The following is a 26786-nucleotide window of genomic DNA, read 5'->3' as shown; positions in this document are numbered from 1 at the left end:
AGTTCACATGGGAAAATTGGGATAAATGCTTGCTTCTTTCTCTTAATTTGCCAGTTTTCCAACTAAAGTTGGCTTCTAAGTATTTCCTAGTATTCAGTAAAGATTTTTTTGCTTTGTTTTTTGGATCATTATGATCTTACTCATTTAAGCATATTTAACGTGTTTCGATCCTTTGCAATGATTAATCTCCTTGATGCTGAAATTATTTAATCTTTGGCCATGGGCTTCTCTTCCAGTTTACCCCATAAATTCACTTGCCATGACTCTCATAACCTCTGATAACCTCCTTGTCTTCTGGGATGACCAGATCTTCCAGAACCTCCTTCACACTTCCTCCCCCAGACCTGGAACTTGGTTTCTCCAAGGAGGCCTGGCTCCTTTCAGTAAGAATTGGTGTTTATGGCCACAGCTGGGTGCTAGGGGGCCTTACTACTTCCAGATCAGTCACTGTTTTCAGGTTTGTTCGGTGGCCGGCACCAGCAAGCTCCAGACCTGCCCAGTTTTCGTTGAGCTTGCTGATTTCACACTACACTTCCTTCTCCAACTCCAAAAATCCCCATCTCACTGATTCCAACCTAATCGCTTATTTTCTTTATCCCACAAAGCATGCACGATAGTTTCAGAATAATGCTACTAAAACTATGACCAAAAATATGAATAGCAAAATACAGCCTAAGCCTTTTTTGGGGGGGGAGGGGGCAGTTTTTTTGTTCTGAGGGTACATCCCACTAGGTAGGTAAAATCAAATCACAGGGCTTTAAAGTCACTTGGAATAGTGTCCTTATGGGGAAAGGCCACACCCCTGAGATGTCTTAAGATTCATTTGTTTCATTTCTGCTTTTGATTTTAAGGGATGGTTTTTTAAAATTTAATGTTGTTTTAAAATATATAAAGGATTCATGTCAAATCTATAAAACAGGTATATTCAAGGAAGTCTAACTTCTAAACCTATTCTCTCTACACTATTTCTTCTCTCCAATAAATAATGATTTTAACATTTTATTGTTTACCCTTTCATTTAAAAATATAAACACAAAAACGCACATTTCCCCTCTTTCTTGGATAAATGGAAGCATAAATGTTTTTCTCCACATTGCTTCTTATTAAGTTAACAACATATTCTGGAGGTCACCCTTAAGTAGTATATAGAGATTTTCCTGTTTTGTTTTACAGCTTTACAGTATTTGCCATATTGTGATTTATACTATGAAATACATATTTGCTCTGTCTCCTCTCTGACACAAAGCTCCTAAAGCTATTATAATTTCTGGTGATGAGAGTCATAAAGGTATCTTTTGTTACGTTAATGAGGTGATTTTGAGGAAAGCACCCAAGGATGTTCCCTGGAGGAGCCAACCATGAGACTTGAGGGTTGGAACTCTCTGTCCCACCCCCCTGACCTCTGGGGGAGGGGACTGGGGCTGGAGGTTCAATCAATTGCCAACAGCTAATGATTTAACCAATCCTGCCTGTGTAATGAAGCCTCCTAAAAACCCCAAAGAGTGGTTTGGAGAACTTCTGGGCTGGTGAATACCTGCAGGGGTGAGAGAACGGTGCATCTAGAGAGGGGGTGGAAGCTCCACACCCTTTCCCGTATCCTGCCATGTGCATCTCTTCCATCTGACTGTTCCTGAGTTAAATCCTTTTATAATAAATGGGTGATTCTAGGTAAAATGCTTCTCTGAGTTCTATGAGCTGGTCTAGCAAATTAATCGAAACTGATATGGGCATTGTTGGAAACTTCGATCTATAGCTAGTTAGTCAGAAGGACAGGTGACCAACCTGAACTTGTGACTGGCATCTGAAGTGAGGAGGGGGTGGTCTTGTAGGACTGCCATTAACCTGGAGGGGTCTGATGCTAACTCCGAGTAGGTAATGCTGGATTTGAGTTGAATTGTAGGACACAAAGCTGGTATCAGAATTGCCATCAATGCTGTGTAACTGCCTCCTCCCCTGCAACACACACACACACACACACACACACACTAGGATTGGGTAGAGAATTCTTAGTACTCCATTGTATATTTGCCATAATTTAACAACCAATTCCATATTTATCAACATCTGAATTGTTTCCAGATTTTGCTATGGCAGGTAGCTTTGCCAGGGTTAGAGTCTGCACCCAATTCCAGTATGTCGGGGGCCTCCCACGCCACCAAGCAATTCTCCGACACCAGCTGGGGTCCTACAGTTCAACTCAATTCTGGCACTACCTACGTGGAGACTGCATCCCATCCCACAGGTTAGGGGCTCGGTCCCAGAGACTGCTCCCCCACAGCACACACAGGCTTCAAAAGCCAGGTGCAAGTCCAGGTTATCACCTGTGCTTCTATGGCCATAGAATGGAGGTTCCAACGACCCGCTCCTAGGGCTGGAGTAATTTGCTAGACCAGTTCACGGAACTCAGAGAAACATTTCACTTACCAGATTACCAGTTTATTATGAAAGGACATGACTCAGGAGCAGCCAGATGGAAGAGAAGCACAGGACAAGGCACGAGGAAAGGGCACAGGGCTCCCACGCCCCCTCCAGGCACGCATTCTCCCCGCATCTCCCTGTGTTCACCACCCCGGAAGCTCTCTGACACCAATCCTTAGGGATTTTTAAGGAGGCCTCATTGAAAAGGCAGGATAGATTAAATCATTGGCCACTGGTGACTGATTCAACCTTCACCCCTTTTCCCTCCCCGGGGGTGGGGGTGGGAGGAGGTGTAGGACTGAAAGTTCAGACCTTCAAATCACAGGTTGGTTCTCTTGGCAACCAGCCCCCATCCTTAGGTGTTTTCCAAAAGTGGCCTCATTAACATAACAAAAGACGCCTTTGTTGCTCTCAGTCACCTACGAAATTCCAAGGGTGTTAGGAGCTCTGCCAGAACTGATGGAGACCAAATACATAGTTCTTATTATAAATCACGGAATAACACACAGGGTCCATCTTAGCCTTTGTGCCAATTACACTGTCCTCAGGACAGCCCCTGGCATTCGACTGAGCAAGGCTCGCATAAGGGCCTGGCCATTTCTGCCCAAAACAGGGCAACTCTAACTCCAGGTCTGAGGGTCTTCCCTGTCCCATCCTGCCTCCTCTGCTTTCAGCTTTTTGCTCTTGACTCCGACTTGGTATCTGCTTCCTAGCGAACCCAAATTGTAACGGACCTCTATTGTTAAGTTTACCCTTGAGTATATTTTCTTTCCTTTTTTTGCTACAGGAATGGAGTACACTTTAAAGTGGCTTTTGTTTTCACATATGGAAGTTACTGATTTTTCTGTATTCATTTTATAACCTGTTACTTTCTCTAAATTCTTATTGTTTGTCATTTTTTTTTCCACTGGTGTTTTGAGGTTTTCACAAAAAAAGAAAGGAAATGATATAATTGTATCATTTGCAGACAGAAATTTTCCTCTTTCTAATTCTTAAGCCTCTTCTTGCATTGTCTTGCCTAATTGCATTGGCTGACACTCCAACACAATGCTAAATAGTAATGGTAGTAGAAGACATCCTTGTCTTGTTCTTGACTTTAGTGAAAATCTTCTATGTTTTCCATTTAATGCAATGTTGGATTTTGCATATATATTTTCCCCATATATATGTATATATGAAATCATGTTAACAAAATATTCTTGAATTCCTATTTTATTGACTATTTAACATGAATAAGTTTTGGATTTTGCCAACTGCCTCTTCTATTTTGTTTCTTAGCACTATTAATATGATGGATTGTATTAATGAACTTCCTAATATTGTATCAATCCTTGCATTTCTGGGCTAAACTGCATTTGATCGTAATATATCATCCTTAATAAGCTGTTGGATTCTGGCTGCTAATATTCTAGTTAAGGTTTTACATTGACGTTCATAAGTAAGGTGTGTCTGTAGGTTTTTTTTGGTTTTTGGGGGGGATGAGGAATAAATGCATCAGGTGTGTGGCTCAATATTATGCTCGTTTTATATCATTTGGAACAATCCCTTCCTTTCCTATATTCTGCAATAACACAAGTAACATTGGGATTATCTATGCATAAGAGGTTTGGTGGAGTTTGCCAGTGAAGCCATCTGAGCCCGGTTGGTTTGGTGGGTGGCAGTGGTCCTGTGGAGTCCCTTGAACTTCTTTATTTTCTCAGAATTGGCTCCACTCCCATCAATCTTGGTAAATTGTAATTTTTGTACAGTATTATCCATTTTATACAAGTCTTCAAATATATTTGCATAGAATTTCGCAAAGTAGTCTCACCTTTCGAATCCGTTTTGACGTTCATTTCCCACTGGTCATTTATGATTTTTTGCTTTTGTGTTTTCTTTCCTGATTAGGTTATCTAAATTAGGTTACCTAAACAACAAAAAATTTAAAATTATTTCTACTGTTTTCTTTCTTTACCCCTTGAAATCATGTTTTATCATTATTGAGTTTTCTCTTCTAGTTTCTTCTCTTTTCCAGCCTTTTGAATTTATATTTAATTCATTGCTTTTATTTTCTCCATTTTTATTATTATAAGAATTTAATATATATATATTTTTCTGACAATTGCTTTTGCAATATCCTTTTGATTCTGATATGTCATGTTTTTATTCCATTATTTTCAAGATATCATGTAAACTCATTCTGTAGTTCCCATTTGTCCTAAGGATTGTTCAATAGTATGTATTTTAATTCCAGGTAGAAGAGCTTTTGCATTTATTTTATATTAAAGTTACTACTCTTGTTGCATTATGATCAGAGGATATTGTTTGTGCAATTTCCATTCTTAGAGATTCACTAAGATTTTCTTTGTGACCTAAGATAGTTAATATACACAAATGTGCTATCACACTAATTTTTTTTTGGTGGGGGGGGCAGGGAAAGGTAATTAGGTTTGTTTATTTATTTTTAGACTTGGTAGTGGGGATTGAACCCAGGACCTTGTACATGCTAAGCATGCGCTCTACCACTTGAGCTATACCCTCCCCACCACAATATTACTTAACATTGATAGATGATGCCAGTTAGATGAGAAAGAATAATGAGGCATACGGATTGGAAAGGAAGAGGTCAAACTACCTTGTTGTTAGATGTTATCACTGTTTAGCTGAAAAACCAAAAAGAACCAACAACAAAAAAGTCTACATAAGCCATATCCTTCAAATATAAATATATATATAATTAGAAACATAGTGTAGGACTAATTACATGGTTTGTAAACATTTTTGTATAAAAAATTCGTATCTGCCTAGATATGTTTAGCCATGCAAAGATTCTCTCTGCAGGGACATCCAAGAAGGGAAGCCACCTGTGGTCTCTTGGGGGAGAATTGAGAGACCCAAGGATTACATTGGTTTAGAGCTAAAATCTAGTCATGGTAGATGTTCCCTTTGCTCCAGAGAAATATTAGGGTATCTAGGAAATATCATTAGAAATATCCGAGTATCTAGGAAGAAAATGGGCCCGAGAAAAATGTTAAAGAAGAATAGAAAGACAAGTGCCCTGTGCTTGGATTGCAGACCAAGGGGACTCTCAGGGCTTGAGGAGAGACTGTGGGCTTTTGACCAGGAGAAAGTGATCAGGAGACAAGACGGAAGTTGGGTGAGTCCTGCGTTCTCTCTGCTGAAAAGAAGAGGCAACTGGGGATGGATGACAGCCATCCCTAAAAGCGGATTTCATTTCTCCAGTTTTCTTGAACAGACGGTGTTTGTGCACTAGTTTTCCTGAAAGAACAGCGGAAAACAAGCCCATGCCTTTATGACTGCAGAATTAATGGCAAAAAACATTATTTGGGGATCACCCGAAGGGCAGAGCTTTTGTTTGGGAACTTTTTTTTTTAAGAGAGAAAATTCATGTATTTGCTCTTGAAGCTTTAAAAGCCCTTTTATGCTCTTGCTTTAAACAGTGTTGCTAATGGAATGAGAGTGTTTTTCTTCCAATAGTGTTCTATTATTGCTTCAGAAACCCACGTGTTCAGAAAAGCCACAGTTTCCCTTTGCCAGCCCTGATTCCATCATTGATGGAGCCACCTGAGTTTCTAAGCGCCATTGCCAATTTCTCTTGAATGCGGAAAATGCAGAGCCACTTGGAATTATCCTGACAAATAGACGTCTTTGAAGAGAAAGCTCAGCCACACGCCTTCTTGTGAACAGGTTGAAAGCTGAAGTAATTCCTCGAACTCGCCATTTGCCAGTGCTCGCTTGGACGGCTGCTGGGCTTGGAGCCAGAAGTCTTTTATCAAGCCCTGGATTCACCATTAACTTGCTCTGTGAATTTGAGTGAATCACCTGACCCTCTCATCTCAGTTTGCATCTGTTGGAGAGGAGAAGGTGCATCTTGTCCTGCAGGACCGCTGGGAAGGTTAAAAACAAAAACCACATGTACAATCAAATAGCGCAGGGCTTGGCAGGTGATGAGAGTTCCATGTGCATTTCTGGGCTGGGGCAATGGCCCCACAAAGTTCCGTGGAACCACCTGGGAAACCCAAAACAAACCCAAAACAAGGACACACCAGACCCTGACGAACAGAGATCCCTGAGCCTGCCCGAGACTGATCTTCATGGTTCTGTGCAATCTCTCCACACACTGGCATTTGGGATCCACTGGTCCAGAGTGTTTATAGTTACACAAATGAGACCACCAGGCAGGTCTCTAACTGCCCACACTCTCTGATGTCAGCATTCAGAGCAGAGCTGTTTCTATCACACCATCAGAGAGAGCAACACGAGAAAATCTTCCTTAGAACTGATTGTGGCAGAATAGATTTCCTCAAAAATGAACACAAATCTCAAAGACTGAAACATCAGAATTACCAGGAAGTAAAATTCAAACAGGAACAATTTACACTGAACAACAATCTGGTTGGAACTCACACTTTGTTTTTGCAATACTTTGTCAACACCCTAAAAAGTTCTTGAGAAAAAGCTGCTGAGGGGGTTTGGTGCCCCCGTGCCCCAGAAAGCTACCTGGCTGCCCTGAAGGTCTGCACAAGGTAATGGTTACCTTGGCCAGTCCCCCGAAGCCTGGAGGGGGACCCACACGAACTCCACTCCCAGAGTCCTCAGGGGTGGATTGTCCCCTAACGTTTTCAGGGCCAGGCCAGAGCAGGAGTGGAGGCCCACTGTCCATCCGCCCAGTACAGTCTGTTAAATAAAACCTCCTTCCTCGGTATGTGCGCCCAGAAGGCAAGGTTTGCTTTTTGTCTTCTTGGGCAATTCGTGCAGGTGTCGTGAGGAAAAGTGGCTGCACCGTGGCCGTCCCTCCCATGTCTGCCCCTCCCGTCTCTCCTTGTGGCCTGAGAGATGGAGCCTGAGAGAGAGATGCCTCTGTCCCCACAGCCCCACAGGAGGCCGCCCCCACCTTCCCCTCTGGCCTAGAGGTGGGCACACCAACGAGCACCCTCTTTCGGAAGATGGGCTTGCAGCAGATTTGGGCTCATTTGGGTGGGAATTCCAGGAGCCTGGGCATCTGGATCTTGGTCTAGGAGTGACAGGGACATGGGCTCCAGGTGGTCACAGCTCAGACTCGACCCATAGGGAAGGTCAGAGCTGCACCTGGAAAGCGTGGGGGGCTCATGGCAGCATCCACAGGCAACACTCACCTGACTTCAGGTGCAATGAGGGGTGATGCAGGGCACAGAGGAATCGCCGAGGGTCCCCACACAGAGGATGGCAGTGTGTGTTTGTGGGGCGGTGGGAATAAGGGACGTGTTCTTGGTGGAGAAGAAGCAGGATTTGAAAGAGGGCTTCAAAGATGAGTCAGAATCATCCAGGCAAAAAAGGGAGTGTTGATGGAGAGGGTATTTTAGACAGAGGGAAAGCCTCCTGCGAAGGAACGGAGGTGTGAAACATACAACGTTCAGGGAAACCACATCTGACTCTTGTGGACAAGATGTGTGCTGGGTGGGTGAGTGTGTAGGGGAGGCGAGTGATCACCCAGGTCCCTGCGGACATCACCACAAAGCGGATGGGGAACCAGTAAATCAAAGACAACATTTAGAAATAGGAGAAGAGGTCAGAGCATCCTTGGGTGACTGTATTTTCACACACACATACCAAGTGCTCATATAAAGTGGGCAGTTGTCACTGTATCTGCAAATTCAGTGAAGTAACATCTTATGCCCAAGCACGGATACTAGAACCACCTGAAGCTTTAAAGTTTAGATACCACGTTAATTTTTATTTGTTAGTGTTTTTCAAAGCCACAGAATGACAAAGAAACAGTTTCTGTGAGAATTTTGTTTTTAAGAGCTGCGTTTATTAGCTGCTTTTATAGCACTGGGAGCTTTCACAGGCTTCACAAGCCACGATATTGTTCCAAATAAATAAATCCAAGTCCTGCCCCAGGATATTAAGAACAAATAGCACAGAAATCTTTCTTGTTCTCATTTTCATTCATATTATCCGACAGGCTTTTAAGAGTGCTTATTGGTGGTATCAATCTGAACAGTGGAGGCCCCTGGAGGAGAGGAAAATGTGAATTGTGAATATGATTTTTCTACCACACAAAATGAAATGGAATTTAAATCCATTATAATAGACTCCACAGGGCACACCTATTGTCTTGATGCTGCAGAATTCCTCTGTAATGACTGTGCTGTTGGCATTCAAACTCCTTGCTTAGAGTGACTAAAAATGAAATGAAACAGAAGGCACAAAGAGGTACTTGGAACCCAGTAGGGGAAAGCAGGCAGCTTTCAAAATGCAGCTCTCCTACATCTTGGCTGATTTTGTCCAGGTGTCCACTCTGCCCTGTGGGACTCAGGGAGAGTCATTCTCCTTTTCCATGATTGGTTTAGGTGTAGGTATGAGAAACAACTCTTCTTTTAGCCCTTGTTAGGTTTGGAAGTGATAGCTAGACAGCTGCAGCCATCTTGCAACCATGAGGAGAGCTAGCCTAAAGACAGGTCAGTCTGCTGAGTGTGACAAAGGGGAAAGCGCAAAGAACTAGGGTCTTTGAAGATGTTATTAAGTCACTGAATTAACCAATCCTGGACCCATTTTGCCTTGGACAGCTTTATTGGGTAAGATAATACATTTTTCTTTCTGCAATTGACAGCATCTTCACCAACAGAGAAGGAAATTTCCTTTTCTAATCTCCCCACATCTCTCTTCTTCTGGGATCTTTATGTGAGGGTAGTAAATTCATAAGATTAGCTTGAAAGTTCTGGAGGGTTCTTTGGAGACTGGTGAAGGTCTTTGCCTTAGAGAGGATAAGGGGAAACTTGTAAGTAAAAACACACAAAAAAAGTGAGAGAGGACAGTTCAGATATCTTATAATCTTACCTGATACAATGTTTATGTACAGACACATATTCTTCATACCAGGAGCTCATGTGGTGATACAGAAACACCACTGGACTGCGAGTCCAAAGGCTAAATTCCAGATTCTGCTTTTCACTAGCTCTGTGAGTGAGCTTGTGAAGGGCGTTTTGCCTTCTCTGGGCCTCAGCCTTCTGTTTTTAGAAAGAGAGATATTCACATAATCTCTGGGGTCCCTTCTGGCTCTCACAGTCAGTGATTTTAGAACCTCTTTAAATGAATGAATAAGTTGTTGAAGAGAGTTTGCTGTAATCCGGTCAATCACCAGGACATGAATGGGCTTGTCTCATGCAGGACCTCTTTGCCCCGGGACTTCTGAGGGTAAAGGGTGTTCGCCCCGTCTACGGATGTGTGTCTGAGGACTTGAAGATTCTGTCATGGTCCCAGGCAGAGATCCTGACCTGAAATATCAGGGATGTGTATGTTTTAGATGCAGATTTCTTTGCTCCTTCATCTGCATTTTGACCTTAAAAAACAAAAGTGCCTGCACAAATGTCGGCCCTTTGTTTGTTGGAGGGATGGTGGGTGTCCCAGCTTTGGGGACGAGACTGTGTATTCTCTGCCCGAGGAGACGCATGCCTGTTGGCTTTGTTATCCCTGGGTAGACTGTTCTGGAAACTGAGGAGGAGGTAGACAGGTATTCCACAGGATTAGTCACAGGAGAAATGTCTCTGTCACAAGGTTTCTTCCTGTAATTGTTCACAGGAATCTTCCCGGTTCGAAAAGGAGGAGTGAATGAGACATAAATTTTATTTGACTGAATGAAAGCCATTGGAGCTTCCTGGGTAAGGCGGTTATTGATGACTTGTTTTAGATTTGTGGGGGAAGGGAGGATGTATTTTGAATAAATTGTAATCATCAACAGACTTCCTGGCCAAATGCTTACACTGGAGACACCATTTCTTTTTCCCTCGTTTAGCCTAGACCAAGTGGCTGCACATTTCTTTGTGTGGCTCTTTCTTCCTTTCCAATTATGAAGGATGGAGACCTATTTTGCAGATGAGGCAGTGAAGGTGGAAGGACAATACATGACTTGTCTAGAGTCTCACACATACTAAGTGGTACAGCTGGGCCAGCTTCTAAACCTTAGACCTCTTTCTACTGCCTCCTTCGAATGCTTTTCATCTGAAACGGGAGTGAGATGAGACGGTGAGGGTGGCAGGAGGGATGGGGATGGATAAACCTAGAAAGGTGGCTCGGTCCAGATTGCAGAAGACTGGCGCTTCGAGTGAAGGTGTTGAGAGCATGTTTTAGGTGGCTGGACCCCACCCTTGCAGGAAAACAACAGCATCGAAATTTGTACACAGTTCAGAGCAGGAGACAGTGTTCATATGGGGACAAAGGTGTTTGCGACTCATCCAGCAAGGCTTAGAGCCTCTTAAACGTGCTTTTGGTTGTGAAAGTGTTTCCACCGAGTCAATTTTAACATTATCTTCTCCTTCTCAGAGTTTGCATCCTGTCTGGATGGTTTTTTTTTTTTTTTTTTTTGGTATATAATTCATATTTATCCATTCATTTGGCAAACTGATTTTCTGCTATATTCATGATGCCTTGGTAAGCCCTCTAGGACTGAGCCCCGCAGTTAATCTGAATCACAACCGGACTTCTTCCCAGATACCTCCTCCTCCTCTTCCACCCTGGAAAGGTCCGCTTTTGGTTTGCAAGAGTCCATTTTAAATATTAATAATAAAAGTTGGAGTGAATGACATATGTTTATGCACTTTATATAAATTATCTTTCTAAATGTATTTTGCTTAATTGTTTCCCTTAACTTCATTCTTACAACAACCCTGTGAGGTTCTCTTCTTCCCATTCACAGATGAGGATACCAAAGCTGGAAAAAACTAACTCGTTTGCACAAAGACTGATCTGGATTCCAGATCCAGATCCAGATCGAGATCCAGATCCAGAATCCAGATCAGAACTGCTTTCCTCCAAGTCTCTGCTCTTAACCGCCACACTGTACAGGCAGACCTTGTTTTGTTGCGCTTTGCTTTACTGTGCTTCAAAGATACTGTGTTTCTTACAAATGGAAGGTCTGTGGCAACCCGTGAGCCCGGCAAGTCTATGGTGCCATTTTTCCAACAGCATTTGCTCACTTCCTGTCTCTGTGTCACGTTTTGGTAATTTTTGCCATATTGCAAACCCTCTGCCAGCAAAAAGATTACGATTTGCTGAAGGCTCAGATGATGGTTAGCATTTTTTAGTGCTGGTTTTTTAATTACTGTTTATACATTGTTATTTTAGACAAAGTTAATCAGCACTGAGTAGACTACAGTATAGTGTGAACATAGCTTTTATATGAACTGGGAAACCAAAAAAATTACGTGACTCTCCTTATTGTGGTATTCGCTGTATTGCAGTGGTCTGAAACCGAACCCATAACATCTCTGAGGTGTGCCTGTCCCTGAGGTGTGCCTGTCCCGTCTCCCACAGTGACTGTGTTGCAGAAAAGCATGTGACAGCTCAGTGTTATAGTTCAGTGTCACAGCTTGGTGTTACAGCACAGTTGTGACAGCAACCTGGATCCAGGCTAGAGACCACTCGGAGAGTTAGAGAAGTCTGGTTTATTACACCACCGGGCCCAGAGGAGTTAACACTCCAAGCTCTAGACCCCTCCGGTCGGTTTACAGAGGCTTTTATAGGCTGCCAGTTTACACTTTGCAACATTGTATGCAAATAAGGTATAACAAAAGTTGACTAATTAGGAATAAGCTTTGTAGAAATGGATCAATCAGGAGGAAGAGAAATGGACAGTCAGGAGTAGGGAAATGGACCAATCAGGAGTGAGCTCCATGCAAATAAAGCACTGCAAATGGACCAATCAGGAGTTAGCTCAGGGAACCAATAGAATTTTAGGGGTAAGTTCCACTTTCTTAGAAGTAAGCCGTTTCAGAGGCAAAAAGTGAGATAAAGCCGCTGGGCCAGGGAACCAGAGGGTGCTAGCAGGAGAGTAGTGGCTCTGCCTGGGGGTCCTGCGGGTGTTTTTTTTATGGGGCTTCCCACCTCAATTGTCCTCGAAGAGCAGAATATCAGCTGCTATCAGCAGTGTGCACCTCAGGATGAACTAGTTCATTCACATTAGCAATGCACATCTCTTAAGCAGTTTGCACTTTGCAAAGCACCTTGATGTGTGCTGGGTGCTTGTAACAACCCTACAAAGTCAGTGTTATCTCCTCCCATCTACAGATGAGGAAATTGGAGGTATTTGCTCCCTGACATCTGGCTAGGGAGTGGTGGGGTGGTGGTTTGAACTCAGGCTTTCTAGCTGTTGCCTGTGGGTTTTTCACCACCACAAGCAGAGTCTCCTTAACGCCAAATGAGAGCAGGGCACTAGGGGGACAAGGACGGGGACACACACATGCACACCCTCAGGGCTCCAGGGCCTGGTACTGCCTGTTCTTGTCCTTTCTCAGATATTTCAGTGTGAAAAGGGAAGATTCTGAGATGTTATGGCCCTTAAGTGTTACAGACAGTAAAAGTCAGTAATAATCTGAGAAGTTTAGGTATGCTGGATTTTTAATCTTATTTAATCAAATTCATCTTGTTTTCAGATAACCTGATAAAAATGCTTTGTTATTTCATCTAAATCTCAAACACATACTGAGAAACCTCAAATTCACATGTTAAGAACCAATCCTGCTTCTCCAGGTCACTAAGCAAACATTACAAAATCCATTTACCCAAGATTCTACTGCAGTATCTCTAGACAGCCCCCACGAGTCTGCCCATTAGGTGGGAAAAAAATACCTTTTGGCACTTCAAAGGCTTTCTGCCAAAGAACACCTCTCACCAAGCAGAAGCAATCTGATCCCCCAGCTGGAATGATACAAGTGGAATTAAATATTTTTAAATGATGTCTTGATAGTTGTTGAAATTCCTGGGCCTCTGCTGTGACTTGACAGCTTGGTAATTGCTAATTTGCTTTTATGCTAATTTAACTCAATCCTGTTTGATGGTTTTCCTGGTAAACTCGTAAGGCTTGTTGATTGAGTTGGGGCAGCCCTCCCAGCCTGACTCAGGCGTGCACAGGTGCAGGGCATGGAGGGCAGGGGCTGCGCCTAACCCAGTGTGCCCCCCACCACCCTGCAGCCCCTGCACCTGACACAGGAAGATGCTTAGGACTATGCGTCTCATGGGCAAGCTGTAAAAGGGAGCATGATTTTCCAAAGGGGAAGTTAGTGATTCCCCAGCCCCGCAAACGTTCATTTACAGGCACCACGGGCAGCCGATTTAGCAGAAAGAGCATAAGTTTTAGAGTAAGATGTGGCTGGATTCAAATCATTTCTCTGCCATTCACTAGCTGAGTGACTTTGGGAAAGTCACTTAAACTCCCTGGATGTGTTTCCTCATCTACAAAATGCAAATCATGTATCTACCTTAGGATGTTGTGTGTATTTAAAGAATTAATATATGCAAATACCAGCAGTGTATTGTCTTAGTCAGCAGGAGCAGCCATAACAAAATACCTCAGACTGGGTGACTTACACAACAGACATCTATTCCTCAAGGTTCTGGAGGCTGGAAGTCCAAGATCAAGGTGCTGTGGGTTCCATTTTTGGTGAGCACGCTCTACCTGGCTTGCAGATGGTGACCTTTGCCCAGTGTCTTCCAGGACCTTTCTTTGGTGCATGCACAGAGACAGAGAGAGAAAGAGGGAGATATCTCTCTCCCTCCCACTTATAAAGCCACCAATCCTAGTGGATTAGGACCCTATCCTTAAGACCTCATTTCACCTTAATTACCTACTAAAAGCCCAATCTCCAAATCCAATCACTTGGGAGTAAGGGCTTCAACACACAAATGTAGGTGGGGACAGCATCTTATAGTTTTCAGAGTACAGGTCCTTTGCCTCCTTAGGTAGGTTTATTCCTAGGTATTTTATTCTTTTTGATGTGATGGTAAATGGGATTGTTTCCTTAATTTCTTTTTCTGCTATTTTTTTGTTAATGTATAGAAATCCAACTGATTTATCTATATTAATTTTGTATTCTGCAACTTTACTGAATTCACTGATGAGCTCTAGCATTTTCTGGTAGCAAGCTGAGTTCTTTCAGCACATCTAGGGAGGTTGCAAACATGCCCGAAGTTAAGCCATCCTGTGATGTGGGCAGCAGGAAGGTGGAACTTCCTGGAACACATCAGATTTTGGAGCTGGATGGTTTTGGAGCTAGGATACAGGATGGCTGGATCCCAGGTCAGGGCTGAGAACAAGGCTGAGTACAGAAAGGTCGACAGGCTGGAAGGAGAGATGACCAAACTCAAACCTCAAACAATGAAACTTCAATGAGTGTCCTGTAGGATCGTGGGCCAGAGAACTGGAAACTGGGATCCTCTCCACAGATCCAGGCTCTTGGGACCTGACAGTAAATCAGCTCAGGTGGGAAAGTTGTGCTGTCTGCCCTCGCTCATGTGTTCTGTCGGGTGTGGGCTGAGACAGGTGATGTTGCAGGAGGCAGTGGATCTAAGTCCTGAAGGGGGAGCCCTGCAGACAGCCGAGGTTCTAGATCTCCAGGGAAGCTCCGATTTCCTCTCTGAGGAGCTCCCCTCTCTCTGACAAAGGGATAAAGAGCCTAAACTCTTGCCAGCCCGTCATTATATAAAACGGACGGAGGTGCCTATATGCTTCCATGGTGGGAGGACGGCTGGGTTTTGTTGCACGACTTGGTAAATTTGGATAATTTAATTTGATTTGCTCATCACACGATAATGAGAGATGTGTAGAGTTCATTATGCATAAATTTGGTTGGTTTAAGCCCTAATAACATTCTAGTGTAATTTTTAAAGTTTCTCATTATATCCCTAAGCCATTCCCTTTATTATATAAGTCTGGTAGGCGCACATTTGATATTTGAAAGACTTTTTCTTGGCCTGAAAAACAGCTTCCAATATTGGAAGGGGGTGGGATCTGCCTGGCATTGTTCATGCTTGGACTATAGCATAGCTTCTGGAAAGATCTGCCAATTATTTCTCAGCAGGGCTGGTTGGAGCTTGTGCAGACTGCACTGTGGGACTGAGATAAGAAAAAACCCAATTTTCCTGTAATTAAAAATATTCCCTACTTGATTTTCAGATGAGGAAGGAAAAAAAAGGGGCCTTAATCCAATATATTCACAGGTACATTCTTAAAATCTGACTCTAAGGTTAATATGAATCTATTTGTTCAGCCATTCAACACATATTCATTTTCAGAAAGCCATCCGTGTATTTTGCAAAACAGCTGTTGGGTGCCATACCCTGTGCTTGGTCCTGGGAAGAAAGAACATGGCGCCTGCCTCCACAGGCTGATAGCCCCGTGGGGCATGTGCTGAACAGGGGAGAGAAGACAGGAAAGAGGGGTGGAACGTGAAACCAGGGAGACCCATAATTCTATCTCTCATGGGCTCCTTGGATGACTTACTAGACATTCACAATATGTTGGGCTCTGGTTCTAAATGGTAAACTTAGCATATATATGTATTTTCCTCTCCTGCCTTCAAAATCCCTGCTGGAATGATATTAAAAAAGTGTAAAGTTAATAATAAAACAAAGAGTGAGATGGGGGATGACTATCAGAAGGCAAGAGGTTTTTATGGGCTTCAAGAAAATGGGGAGCAGACAAGACCAGGCCGGCGGTCAGGCGGCTTGGAGAGGGCGGCTGTCGAAATAGTCCAGGAAAGGGAAGCAGTGGAAAGAGCTGCTTTCTTTGCTTCCAAACCTGGGCAGGGGTGGGGTCTGATGGGAGCACACACAGACTGTGTGCCAGCTGTAGTGTTGTCCCCAGGCTAAAGAAAAGAAACACTTGGTAAGAAGCTGAACGATCAGTCAGGGAAGGCCTGGAGCTTGTAGCATGAGTTCTGCACAGCAGAGAAAAAACATCCTAACCTTGGTAGGAGGGTGGGCACTACCACATCTGCCCGTTTCTCACCCGTGAACCTTAAAAGAAAGCCTGCCATACATATGACCCAGAGCTGGTGTATCTAGTGCCCAGGTGCCCAAGAAAAATAGCTGCGTGGAAGAGGAAGCAGTTCATGATGGTGATTTGTATTATTCAACCAAGTCTTTTGTTTATAAATATAAGTAAACAACTAAATATCACCGCACATTTAGAAAAACAAACAGCATAAGAGAAGCGCACCAACAGGAGTAAATCCTAAAGGAAACAGAGATGAAAAAGAATAGCTTCAAGGAAAGAAAATTGGCATCTCAGTGTGAATTAATAAGATACTATTTCCATAAAATAAGAACCAGAGGCCATGAAAAAGAACAGAAAAGAGGTGGCTGAACTTCTGGGGAAGCCAGGCCAAGGCCATTCTCCCCATTTTCCTCCAGGAGAAAACTCCAGAAAAAGGTGTGGATTATATTAGGACCCACCAACAGACTGTACGCTGGGATAGTCCAGCCTCAGCAACACGAGGGTTGAAATCTAGCAACAGACATTTCGGGGTTTTTCTTATTGAGGTAAAATTGACATACTATAAACTACACCCATCGAAGTGTACAGTTCTGTAGTTTTTAGCATATTTACAAAAATGAGCAACTTTGTAAGGGGTATTGACCACTTCTAGACATTCTGTGCCTCTGTATGTTGGCCCGTTCTATATATTTCATATACAATATGTCACCTTTGTGTCCGGCTTCTTTCACTCAGCAGGATGTTTCTAAGGTTCACACATGTTGTAACGTGACAATACTTCATAACCTTTAACGGCCGAATAACATACAATTTTATGAGCACAGGCATACCTTGGAGATCTTGCAGGTTGGGTTCTAGACCCCCACAATAAAGCAAGTATCATAATAAAACTAGTCACACAAATTTTCTGGTTTCCCAGTGCATATAAAAGTTATGTTTACACTATGCTGTAGTCTGTGCATTAGCATTATATCTTAAAAAATACATCTCTTAATGAAAACATATTTTATTGCTAAAAATGTTAACCATCATCTGAGCTTTCAGTGAATCATAGTAGTAACATCAAAGATCACTGAACACAGATCACTGTAACATATAAGATAATAATGAAAAAGTTTGGAATATTGCAAGGATTACCTTAATGTGACACAGAGACATGAAGTGAGCAAATGCTGTTGGAAAAATGGTGCTGACAGACTTGCTCAATGCAGGGTTACCTCAAATCTTCAATTAAAAAAAAACCAATCTATGAAGTGCAACAAATAGAAATGAAATAAAACGAAGTCTGCCCGTATAATACATTTTGTTTATCCACTTATTAGTGGATGAAATTTGGTTTCCACTTTTTGACTAGTATGAATAAAGCTGCTACGAATATTCCTGTACAAGTTTTCATGTGGCTTTGTGTTTTCAGTTTTCTTGAGTACATACCCCCAGGCAACATTTGACAGGACACTGAAACATCTGAATTCCCGATTAGAATCACATTTTGAGCAACAGCTTTTATTTCTTCGTCAGGGAAGTGGTTCTATTAGGCTCCTCCAGTTTTTGCACATCTTACATGACTATTGTACTTTGATATATTTGTTTTCTAGGCTGAAATTCAATTCTATCAGCCAATGAAACCTGAGGTTTAAAGGGTTTTGATTATAAGATACATCTTAACTTTTAAAAACCTTCATTTCTTCTGCCCCTAAAGAAATTCTATTAATGTAATTCAGCACATTAACAAAGTAAAGAAGAAAAATACGGTGATCTCAATAGGTTTATTAAAAGCATTTGATACAATTTAACATCCACTTAACAAATTTTTTGAAAAGGAAAGAAAACTCAGCACATGAAAATTAGAAGAAAACTTCTTTAACCTAATAAAGGATATCTAAAAATAAAAATAAAAAAATTACAGTTACCATCTAACTTAATGGTGAAGCATTAAAGTAATTCCTGGTAAAACCCAGGAAAAAAAAAAAGCACAATGATATCCACCTCCACAATATAATTTCATGTGGTACAAGAAGTTCTAGCCAGAGGAGTAAGGGCAGGAAGTGGAAGTTTTAAGGACCGGAAAAGAAGATACCAAACTGTCATTTTTTTGCAGATGATATGACAGCTTTGTGGAAAATCCAAGAGATTAGACAGACTATTAGAACTAATAAGAATGTTCAATAAGATACTAGACTATTTTTTAAATTAAAAAATTATATTTCCTCAGGCCATGCATCAAACAGTGATAAAATGTCATTTAAAACAGAATACCATTTACCATAGCTATTAAAAAAACAAACAAAAATAAACCCGGCCACCTGGAAATAAATCTAACAAAGATATGCATGATTTTTGTGGAGAAAATGATAAAATTTACTGAGTGACATTTTGGAAAACCCAGAGATACGTCATGTTCATGGATAGAAAGACTCACTATCATAAAGATGTGAATTCTCCCAAAACTAAGCCATGGATTTAATGTAACTTTAATTTGAAAACTCCAATAGGATTTTAAAACTAAACTCAATAAGATTATTCTAAAATCGATATGGAAGAATAATGGACTAAGAACAGTCAAGAACTCTGGAGGACTGAAAAATTGTGCTGAACACTGAAATTTGACACAACATTGTAAAATGATTATAAATCAATAAAAAATATTAAAAAAAAATAAATAAATTTAAGAAAAAAAAAAAAGAACTCTGGAGGAAAACCAGATGGAGGTGGGGGGGGGGGAGCATGCCCTCTGGATCTCCAAGGATATCACACAGCAAGGGCTACTAAGGCAGTTTTGTGTTGACTCAGAGATGGACAAGCAGGGCTCAGGGAACACAATGGAGAGGCTCCCCAAAGTCTTGCCTGTGTGTGAGGACATGGTATTAACAGAGCTGTCAGTGAAGGTCAGTGAAGGTCAGTGAAGGGAGTGGAGTTGGGGTAATTGCTTCTCCATACAGCAAGCAATGAAATCAGACATTTACCTCATCCCCTTTACAAAAATCAGTTTTGAATGGATTAAAGACTTCAGTATTAAAGTCAAAACTTGGAGAGGAAGACCTGGGAGAACACTTTTACGGTCCAGGGTATAGAGAGATTCCTTAAATCCCAGTGGAGAAGACTGATATATTTGGTGGGATTGAAAGAATGTCGTTCATCTAAACACTGTAAAGAAATTAAAAAGATAAATCACAAATCATCAGAAGATATTTTTAACACATAACTGACAAAAGATCTGGAATATATAGGTAATTCTAATAAGACAAAACCAAGCTACCTAATACCAAAAAAAACCCAAAAAAAAACAAAACTACAAAAGACAAGTATTTTTCACAAGAGGAAGCACCGATAGCCAGTTAAGATATGGAAAGAAGCTCAACCAACATATTAGTAAATAGAGGAACGTAAACGCAAACTAGGGTGGCCTATCACCTAATACCCTGCCCCACTGACAAAAAAATAAAGTCTGATAAGATAAAGTGTTAGCAAAAATGTGGAACAACTCTTTTTGCTGCTGGTACAAGCTAAAAATGGTAAGATCACTTGGGGGAAAATGTGACTCTTTTTAATAAAGCTGAAGATACATAAACCCAAAGATCCAGCAATTCCACTTTGTCTGTTCCCAGAGAAGAAAACAAAAAACCAACCAACCAACCAACAAAAACCTTCCACATGAGCACCAGGAAACACACAAGAATCTCCACTGTGACACGGATTTGGAAAAAAAAAATCACTGGAGAAAATGCAGATGTCCACGACAAGAGTGAATAAATAAATTGTGGCATTTTTATACAATATTGAATGTCACATGCAGTGAAAATGAACACACCGTTTGCTGCAGGCACCAACATGGATAAATCTGACCCAGTTGGGGGCAGGATATGTCATTCACAGGAGAATACACAAAGCATGATATTTTTATACAACTCAAAACCATGCAAATCTCAAAAAGCACAGAAACATGCATGTAGTGAAACAGTAAAGAACAGAGAAGGCCGGCAGAGAAGACAGGAGGCGGGTGTCTGGAGGAGGGAGACAGGGGCGTGGGATCAGAAGTGAGGGCACACGAGGCATCAAGGCTGCTGATGAATGAATCAGTTCTTGGCTGGGCCATCTTCTTCACTTTGTTGTTCATTTAGATTCTGTATCCTATGCTCGTTAACACTATTCCACAAGAGACCCACATCCACATACATCTTTGTGAGAATCTGAACATCACGGAAAAAGGAGAGCTCTTTAAATTGTTCTGAGAGAAAAACACACAAATGTTTATACCACAAAAGAACAAGAATTAAGACTGGGCTCAGATTTCCCCAGAGAAGCCCTGGATGCTGGAAGACACTGGAGCAACACCTACCATGTAACTGTTAGGCTGAACGACAGTGATTGACAGGAAGTCATCACAGAGTCGTGCATCCTCCTCTTAAATTCATTCTGCAGGGCTGGGTGTTTTGTTACTTGATTGAATGAAGTGCAAAGCCTGTGGGTTTTTTCTGGCTCTTTTTTCAAGGCTAAAAGTTCTCCGACTAGTAATTGGTTTGTCTTGTTTCTCCTCTTCCAGCTCAGGTCTGCAGGGCCACCCGGGTAGGAGAAGGGCAGACCCTTCCTCTCTTCTTGCCTGAGGTTTCTCACCTGCCAGGGCCTGAGCAGGAGGAGAGGGGAAGATCCTAGAAGTAAAGAAGAGTCTTACCTGGCTCGATAGGTCTTAATTAGTTTGGTTTGGGCAAGTGTTTAAAGGGATGTGTCTCGCTGGTGCTCATTGTTGTGAGCTCTGCCGAGACACTCCCCCATCCCCGCTGCTGGGGTCTCTTACCTGAAATTCTCTTTCGGAGGCTGAACACACCCTTATCCCGCTGGTCTCTCCACCTCCCTCAGACCCAGCCATCTGTCCACCCTTCCAGGTCACTCCACGGACCAGTGATAATCTCACACCTGCCCTTTGGGGCATGGCCCCCAAGTCATCCAACAGATACACCCTTTGGCTCCCCCAACCTCTGAGAACAGAGCTGCCCCGGGTAAATTCTCCTTGGCTCCGTGTCACAGCAACTGGCCCTGTTGATCTTTTGAGTTTCCAAGTGGGGATCACTATGTCCCCCCAGATTGCAGAAGACAAGTTCTTTGAGTTTAGTCTCTCTCTTTTCTTTGGGCGGAGGGAGGACTCTAAACACACCAGGAACTCTAAACATCCCCTCACTTCTTCAACCGCTGATTCTTTATACTCTCCCTGTGCGGGCATATGGGTGAGGGGTTTAAAGCTCACAGAACCCTGTTTTTCTATCTCCCTTTTGAAGTCTTGTATGGTGACCCTGGTGAGCAGAAATAATGCGGCTGCCAGCCCCACTCCCCTCAAAGGTGCCCGTGACCTGTGACTGTGTCACCTTCTGTGGCAAAAGGGGCTTTGCAGATGAGATTAAGAATTTCTAGATGGGGAGATTATACTTGATTATCTGGGTGAGTCCAATATAATCGCATGAGTCCTCATAAGGGAAAAGGGAGGCTGGAGGGTCAGCCAGAGAGGAGGATGTGAGTGAAGCAGAGGTCAGAACGCTGCCACTGCCGATTTGAAGAAAGAAGGGGCCACGAGCCAGGGATTGCAGGCAGCCTCTAGCAACTGGCAGAGGCAAGGAAACAGCTTCTCCCTGGAGCCTCCAGAAGGAGCACAGCCCTCGGTGTTAGCCCAGTAAGACCGATCTTGGACTTTTGACCCCAGAACTTTAAGGTAATAAATCTGGCTTGTTTTAAGTTGCTAGTTTGTGGTGAGTTATGACAGCAGCAATAGGAAACGCATACAGCGGTCTTGCCCTTCCCTTTGGAATGTGGTGTCTCTTTTCTTTGGGTCTCAGTCAAAACTTCCGTTTCAAAAAATTCTGAAGTCAGAATTCTCTATCCAGCCAAACTATCCTGAAGCTTATGGGAAAATGAAGACATTTTCTTACATGGAAGGAGCGGGAACAGTTTTTCTCCTGTACATTAAAAGAAACACAGACACGTACAGACACACAGCTGCATAAGGATGAATTTGAGCAAAATTAAAAGAGATCTATTACATAAACAATAAGGACCTACTGTACAGCACACGGGACTATATTCAATTTCTTATAATCAGCTGTAATGGAAAAGTATCTGGAAAAAAATGTATAACTGAACTTTGCTGTACACCTGAAATTTACATTGTAAATCAACCACACTTCAATTAAAAAATAAATTTTTTAGAAAAATAAATCTGTTAAAGAAAAAGCATGAGCTCCAGGAAACCGGACCTAATTCAGGTGTACGAGGGAAATAAATGTCGGGAGCACAGCTTTCCAGTTAGCCTGGGAAACAGGAAAGGAAAGACGAGATTAAGGAAGAATGACTTAGAATAAAGTAGTTTCTGGTCAGCAAGTTCTCTGATAAAGAACCAGGAAGATCCTAGTGACATGACAAAGAAATACAGGTATTTTTCTCTCAACAATAAAAAAGAATTAGAAACCCAAGAAAAATGAAAAGCTGCACAAGAAAGTTGTGGCAGATACTGGAGCCGCGTGATCTGTGGGTACAGAAGACCCTCCTCCTCCAGCACGAAAAATTATACACAAGAATCGTCATGTACAGACATCAATCCTGCCACCTCCACTTGACGCATTCCAGGCTGTACATGACAGTCAACATTCTTTAACTCTTGGGATGTATTAAAAGGGAAAATATGACCCACTTTTTGTTGCCATCTCGGGAATCTCCTGCCAGAATGTGACACGAGAGGAAGCAGCAGGCAGCGCTGGGCAGGGGCGAGTTAGCTGACGATACAGAGTTGTATCTGCACTTGTACCTGACAGCGTAGACTCCCTGGCACCAAGATGTGGGCTTGAGTCCAGCTGACTTCAGGAATCCACAGGGGAACGAGCCCATTGCGGCTGGCAGCTGTGGAATATTAATCATTTAAAGTATCAGATTCGACCCATGTTATCAGCTTCCTTGATTCCTTTCAGAAGACAGTGATGGCCACACAGACATGAGACAACATGAACTTGATGTGCAGGATGGGGAGGACCCAAGGATGCAGGCTTCCCAGAGGTACCACCATCTCATGGGGGCGGGGGGAAGCTTCAAATAACACGAAATTATGTTTCCTTCTCTGTGGACCAAATCACCCTTCTTTACAGAAAATAATATTTGAATAATTATAATATTACCAACTCCATTGACTTTAATTTTTAAAATTAACCTAGAGGCAATTAAGTTGTTGATGCAGGAGTTAATTATAGATACAGAACAAAATATTAATGTTATAAGACCTGGTAAATTCAAAGTAATGATGAATCTGACAAAACAGGAGCCTGGGGAGATAGAGAGGTGAGGGTGGTGTAGAAAAAATATTTCCTTTATCTTACATAATAGAAAATGAAGAAATACTGTATATAGTTGTTAAAACAAGAGATAGAGATTTCAGAGTTAAATATACTAAATTAACCCAACGAAAACTACTGTTATAACTAAGAAAATTCTGGACGATGAGAGAGGTAGGAGAGAGTGTGAGCTACAGATTTCATCTAGAGAGTGGGGAGTCAAACCGCAAAACAGAAATACTTGTATATTAGCATGCGAACCAAGACGAGGTGGTGGGAAGAGACAAGGGACATTTAATTTTTTTTTAAATATCAATCTTGGTTGTTTAGTTTTTTTAACCAAGTGCGAATATTTTTTTTTCTCTCACTCTGTCTCTCTCTCCCTTCCTAACTCTTTCTCTCACAGATCCAAGCACTCTGTGGATGATAAAAAATAAAAAGCAGCTGTTCTCTTTCAAAACTTGGCCTCTTGAAACGCGAGGACGTGTGAATAGAACCTCTCTGGCTAGCACAGCAGTGCAGAGGCGATAAAGCTGAGACCCTTCAGGTGGGCGCGTGGTCCGGCAGGAGGCACGGATGCTTCCGACGTGTGTTGGGCAGACGGCTGGCTCCTCTCTGTCTCTGTGGGTCTGTGTGTCTGCCTTACCCCGTCTGAGTGCTGAGGGCAGCACCCAGCTTGGGGTCACTCACAGCTCACCTGGCGTGTGAGCTCTTTTCTGCCACCCCTCATAGCCTGCTCTGGAAACTTCTCTGACTCTGAGGTCAGCTCATCGGTCAGAGAGGGTGTGGAATCGTAGTTAACCATTTGCAAAGTTTGGGGGGAAGATGCCTTCTGATTCATACTGGTTGTTCGTTTCGCTCCTTTGTTACTCGGCACAGCCTGCAGTGTTTACAAAGCGTGTTTCTAATTCTACATCCCAGAAACCCAGAAGTCGTCCCTGGGAGGGCCCAGGGTGACCGGAGGCCCTGAGCGGGGTCAGGGGAGGGAGAAGGGCCAGCTCGGGAGGTCTTCTCAGCGACCTGATGCCAGGCTGGGGAGTCTGATTTCTACTTGAGAGCAACCATAGCGTCCCAGGGGAGCCGAGCCTGGCAGGACCCAATGGAGGCGGGAAGACCAGCTTGCCACCTGCCCCAGTGGCACAGGCAGGAGGCGATGAGGCCCCCAGAGGGAGAGCTGTGGTGGGGCCGGGGAAGGAAGCAAGCTTCCCTTGGATCTGGGAGGATGGACTTTGCCTCCTCCAGGACCCCCACGGCTGCCTTATGAATGATGCCTTTACAACCATGTTTCTAGGGTTGGGTGTAAACGCGGGCTCACGTCTGGCCATGCACACCTTTGTCCTGAGAATAGTGACCAAGGTGCAGCGTGGACGGCAGGACATGCCAGGTGCGAGCATTTGACCCCCCAAAGCTGGAGTGCAGCCCCCACCCGGCTCTGGGCTCTGTGCTCTGACCTCTTGGATGAGGCCCTATGCCATCACTGGGGATTTTCAAAAGTTCATTTCAAAGTTGCTGGTGGTTTTGAGTCACCTTTTCTTCTTTTTTTTTCCAATAACGACTCAAGTGAAAATTAGGCTGTTGTGTGGGTGGCTGTTAAGGGTGCCTCATTTCCACTTCGGAGAGCTACCCACACAGCAGATTTTAGTAGCACTTGAAGTGGGACCTGATTTTGCCTCTCAGCTGCTATATTAAAAGAAAAAGCCCTTAAGCTGATTAGAAAGATACCAATTTAAATGTGTGGGTCCCATTTCCATGACGGGAAAAAATGGCTTCATTGATTCTGAGACCTTATGTCCCTTACAGGGGCGCGTGGCCAGGGTACCTTCTGACACTCTCTGGCAGAGAATGGTGCAAGGCTGGGGGTCAGAGGGGGCGGCTGTGGAAGGAGCACTGGACGGAGAGTCAGGGGCCCGGGGGTAATGCTGAGCATTCAGGGTGGGCCAGAGAGACTGCAGAGAGGTCCCAGCCCTCTGTCCGTCTGTCCCCACCCCTTTCCATCCCAGAGAGGTGGGCTGGGGAAGGCAGGTGGGGGTCAGTGGTGGAGGAACCCCACGGAACCTGCCTCCCAGGTCTTCTCTGCAGGAGATCCTATGGCCAGCTTGGGCGGGGATGAGGCTTAGGCGAGACACCAAGTTTAAAATGGGCAGGATTTAGTCCTTTTGGTGGACTTTTCCAATCACTGAGAGTGGCTGAAAAGTTATGAGATTCGGTCAGGCTGTAATGAGGGGAGCTGCCCGCTACTGGGAAAGGAGGATCTGACCCAGTACGGTTGGTGTGAGATTATGGAGGAAAGTAGAACCGGTCCGCGCTGATTCCCTTCTCCACACGTGGTACACGCTGCTCATCAGAACACAGAGACACTCGCCCCAGCTCAGGTCCTAGGGGCCTTGTGAGCTGGAGATTATTGGCCCTATTATCACACAGGTGAGCACTGAGGTCCAGAGAGGACAGGACCTCGACCAGAGCTGCACAGCATGAGAGGAACCAAGCAAAGATGAGCCGCAGAGCTGTCAGACTCCGAAGCCCACCCCATGGGAGTGACACTGAGCATCTATTATGTGCCTTTTGCTTTTCCTGGGTTCTCTTCCAACTGGGAGGCCAGCCTGGTATTATTTTACCTGGAAGAACACTGAGTCTCAGACAGGTAGGTGAACACCCTAAGAGCACCGTGCTGGCAAGTGTGAGGCTGGAGTTTGTGCCCCAGTTAGTCGAACTCCACATCCAGTTCTTGCCCCCACAGTCCCAGCTGCGCCATCCAGAGCCCTGCAGGACTCCTTAGCATTGCCCAGCTTGGAAGTCTCGGTCTAATCCCAACAGAGCCTGATTGCTTTGACCTTCAGGCTTAGCTAAACTGCAGTCCTCTGAACGAGTTTTTCTCTGATTTTGGAAATTGCTCTCAACCCCAGAACTTTGCGATTTGGTTGGAAACCACAGGATGCCGTGATTGTAGAGAGACAGCCTGGACCCAATCAGATAGCCGCCGGCCCTCCGGTGCCCATAAGCAAGCTCTCTCTGCAGGACCTTCCTGCCTGCCTGCCTTCTGAAGATGGATTGGGGGCAGCATGGTTAAAAAGAAGAAATGTTCAGTCCTGAGAATGCCACTTGAAAGTCTGTTAAAAATAAATGCTGAGGCTCTTTGCTTTTATAAGTGCCCTCATTTGAAATGTCTGTCACTTTGGGGTGTGGGGCCTCAGAGATCCTGCCTCATCTGGGATGAGGGAGGTGGATGTTTTCCTGGATGGAGCAGAGGGCACTCATGGATACTTGCTTGTATGGGCTTGAATTACAAGTCTTTTGGCATAAAATTTTGCTTTTAG

The 26786-nt window shown here is 43.5% G+C and overlaps 1 long non-coding RNA gene across 1 annotated transcript; it reads left to right on the top strand.

Moving 5' to 3' along the window:
- Window positions 1–1877: 1877 nt before the first annotated feature.
- Window positions 1878–21809, top strand: LOC116668841. The gene is made up of 3 exons (XR_004326035.1): window positions 1878–1888; window positions 9790–9798; window positions 21719–21809. It is a non-coding gene; the product is annotated as an uncharacterized LOC116668841 (long non-coding RNA).
- The last annotated feature ends 4977 nt before the right edge of the window (window positions 21810–26786 follow it).

Source organism: Camelus ferus, chromosome 15 (assembly GCF_009834535.1).
Source record: "Camelus ferus isolate YT-003-E chromosome 15, BCGSAC_Cfer_1.0, whole genome shotgun sequence".
NCBI lineage: Eukaryota > Metazoa > Chordata > Mammalia > Artiodactyla > Camelidae > Camelus > Camelus ferus.
The sequence above is the reverse complement of the archived record's forward strand: the minus strand, read 5'-3'. Positions and strand labels throughout refer to the sequence as shown.